We start from the raw sequence: 2,925 nt of genomic DNA, 5'->3' as shown, positions 1-2,925 counted from the left end.
GGTTGACCTGCACTTTACGCAAGACCAGCGAAGGCCCTTGCCATCATTAATAGCGTCCAGAATTCTTCCCGTCAAACCAGAACATTTCAGATGGTAAATACCATCACACAGCCAGCACGATAACTAGCGTTCAGAATCGCTTTTAATTTGGCAAGTATCAAGATCGCACTTCATATTGAAAGATTTATGTAATTACACTCGTTAATAAAAAGAGAAACAAAATAAATTATGACAATTAAGGAGCTGATGTAAATAGCTTTAAATAAATGCAGCGAGCAGTTTGAGTATCACTTTATAAACGCAACGCTAACAGCTGTGACAAAAATTACTAGAAGAAGTAAACAAAAAGAGTAGAACAAATGAGTAGTATACTTGCAAACAGCGTTATGTGATTTTATAATAGAAAGCCATAAATTTGAAAAAACGACTACGACAACAAGTAACATTTAAATTGAATCTTTTTTGTTATTACCTGAAAATTTTGATAAATTATAATATAACATACCATGACATAAGATAACATTAACAGTCTACACGACCTAACGCAGTTTTCTAGGTTCATCAGAAGATGGATACTTTTGAAAGTTTATAAATAAGTATGATAGCGATTTTCGGAAGAAGAGTTCACATTTTATGCTATTTTTTCAGAATATAAAAAGATTTGGCACTGTGTTGTTAGTGGACATGAAACTACTTTAAATACTGGTACGTAATCCTCTAAAAACTAAAAATCGAAAAAATTTTACATAGCGCACTTTGCAAGTGGACTACTCAAATGTGCAAAAACAAAATGAATTCAGTTAACTACAAAGGATACAACAACAATGATAGCAACAAATGACTCGGCACGATTAGAATGTATACTAGTGACATTTAATTAAATTTAGTTTAATATAAAACACATTAACTTTCACTTAGCTTCAATTATTTCACACTAAGATGCTCATAAGGACTTTTTATCACTACTTTAAATCAGAATTAGCACAATAAACTTAGCAAATAGAAAGCCAAAATCAGAGCACAATAAAGTACTACCTCACAGCTTGACGTCTACAAATATACCGCTATTTACGCTAGAATATGATGTAAATTATTTACCATTATGGTGTATGATTTGAGCCAATTATGTGTACANCACAATAAACTTAGCAAATAGAAAGCCAAAATCAGAGCACAATAAAGTACTACCTCACAGCTTGACGTCTACAAATATACCGCTATTTACGCTAGAATATGATGTAAATTATTTACCATTATGGTGTATGATTTGAGCCAATTATGTGTACATATTTTACACCAACGGAGTTTATTTTATGTTCTAGAAACAAGAAAACTTGTATACCACTCGCATAAAATATATACCGAAAATCAGTAAGAAAATTTTACTGTAGGTGTAAATCAGGGTTCGGAAATTCTAACTCACATTCTCTCACGTTCGCGATCGATAATATTCCAAATCAATTTTTGCATTCTTTTATCGCGAATGAAAAAAGCGACAAACAAAATGCGATCGACAAAAAAAATTCCGCTGCTTTTCATTCGCGATAGAAAAAGGCAAAGAAACAATGTATCTTTGAATATTTTTCCAGTTAAGTCGCATAATAAGGTGGTCATAAATTTTTTATTTTATAAATTTTTTATTTTAATTTTTTTATAAATTTTTTATTTTTTTATTTTTCTATTTGGCTTTTCTAAGTTAATATTTACATATGCATACATAGCTATATTTATATAATTGTAATTTTTATTTTATTTTAATACATATTTTTGTAATCCGTTATTTGTATTGCGCAATAAAAGTTTAATTCTTAATGCGCTAATCTACTTAAATAACAAAAAAAAAAAAATAAATAAATAAAAAAATAAAAAAAAAAATTTCCTCTCACTCGAATATGAGAAGTCCGAGCATTGCCGATTTCGGTCTCTAATAAATGAGAAAAACGATGCAAATAATCCATTCGCGATCACTCACAACAGCTTATCGCGATAAACTTATCGCGAAAAATTTTCAACGACGTTGTATGGGAGATATTTTTCGCGTTTGTTTTGGGTATGCATTTTGTTATGCATACAGCATACATACATATGTACATATGTATATGTAAGTAATGCAAGCAAATGCTTTTCGGTTGGAAGGAATGTAGGAATATGCACAAATATATGAATTATGGTAGTAACATATATGTATGTATGTAAATATAAATTACATACATGCATACGTGTAGTTAAAGTATATTCCAAGTATACACTTTTTCAGTATAATAATTTATCTGCATGTTATTTTATTATAATGATTGCGTTTATTTTTATTTTCTAATAAATGGAACTTAGTGGGGATAAGATTGACTAATGAGAAAAGTGGGCGTCTGGTGACTGAGAGTAAAGAAAAGCAGAGAAAACAATACATATAAATTTTTTATTTCTTTTAAACAGGGACCGAAAATAATCGTTATCATGAGGATTTTTATTTAAAAATAATTGTATAATCGTTATTTTATGATATATATTTTTTCAATCAAAAATAATCGTTATTCTTTGATTTTTATTTTTTCAATCATTTTTAATCGTTATTTTATGATTTTTATATTTTCGATCAAAAATAATCGTTATTTTATGATTTTTATTTTTTCGATAATTTTTAATCGTTATTTCGTGATTTTTTTTTTTTCGATCATCTTTAATCGTTATGTTATGATCTTTATTTTTTCGATCATTTATAATGGTTAATTTATGATTTTTATTTTTTTGTTCATTTTTAATCGTAATACTATGATTTTTATTTTTTTGATCATTTTTAATCGCTATACTATGATTTTAATTTTTTCGGTCAAAAATAGAAGTTATTCTTAGTTTTTTAATGTGTAAACTGAATGTGCACAGATTTGACTTAAAAAAAAGTTTTACAAGGCATGCTTATGTACACAG

This window comes from Rhagoletis zephyria, unplaced genomic scaffold, assembly GCF_001687245.7.
Source record: "Rhagoletis zephyria isolate East Lansing unplaced genomic scaffold, Rhagoletis_zephyria_1.1 Rzeph_scaffold_02245, whole genome shotgun sequence".
Taxonomy (NCBI): Eukaryota; Metazoa; Arthropoda; class Insecta; order Diptera; family Tephritidae; genus Rhagoletis; species Rhagoletis zephyria.
The sequence above is the reverse complement of the archived record's forward strand: the minus strand, read 5'-3'. Positions refer to the sequence as shown.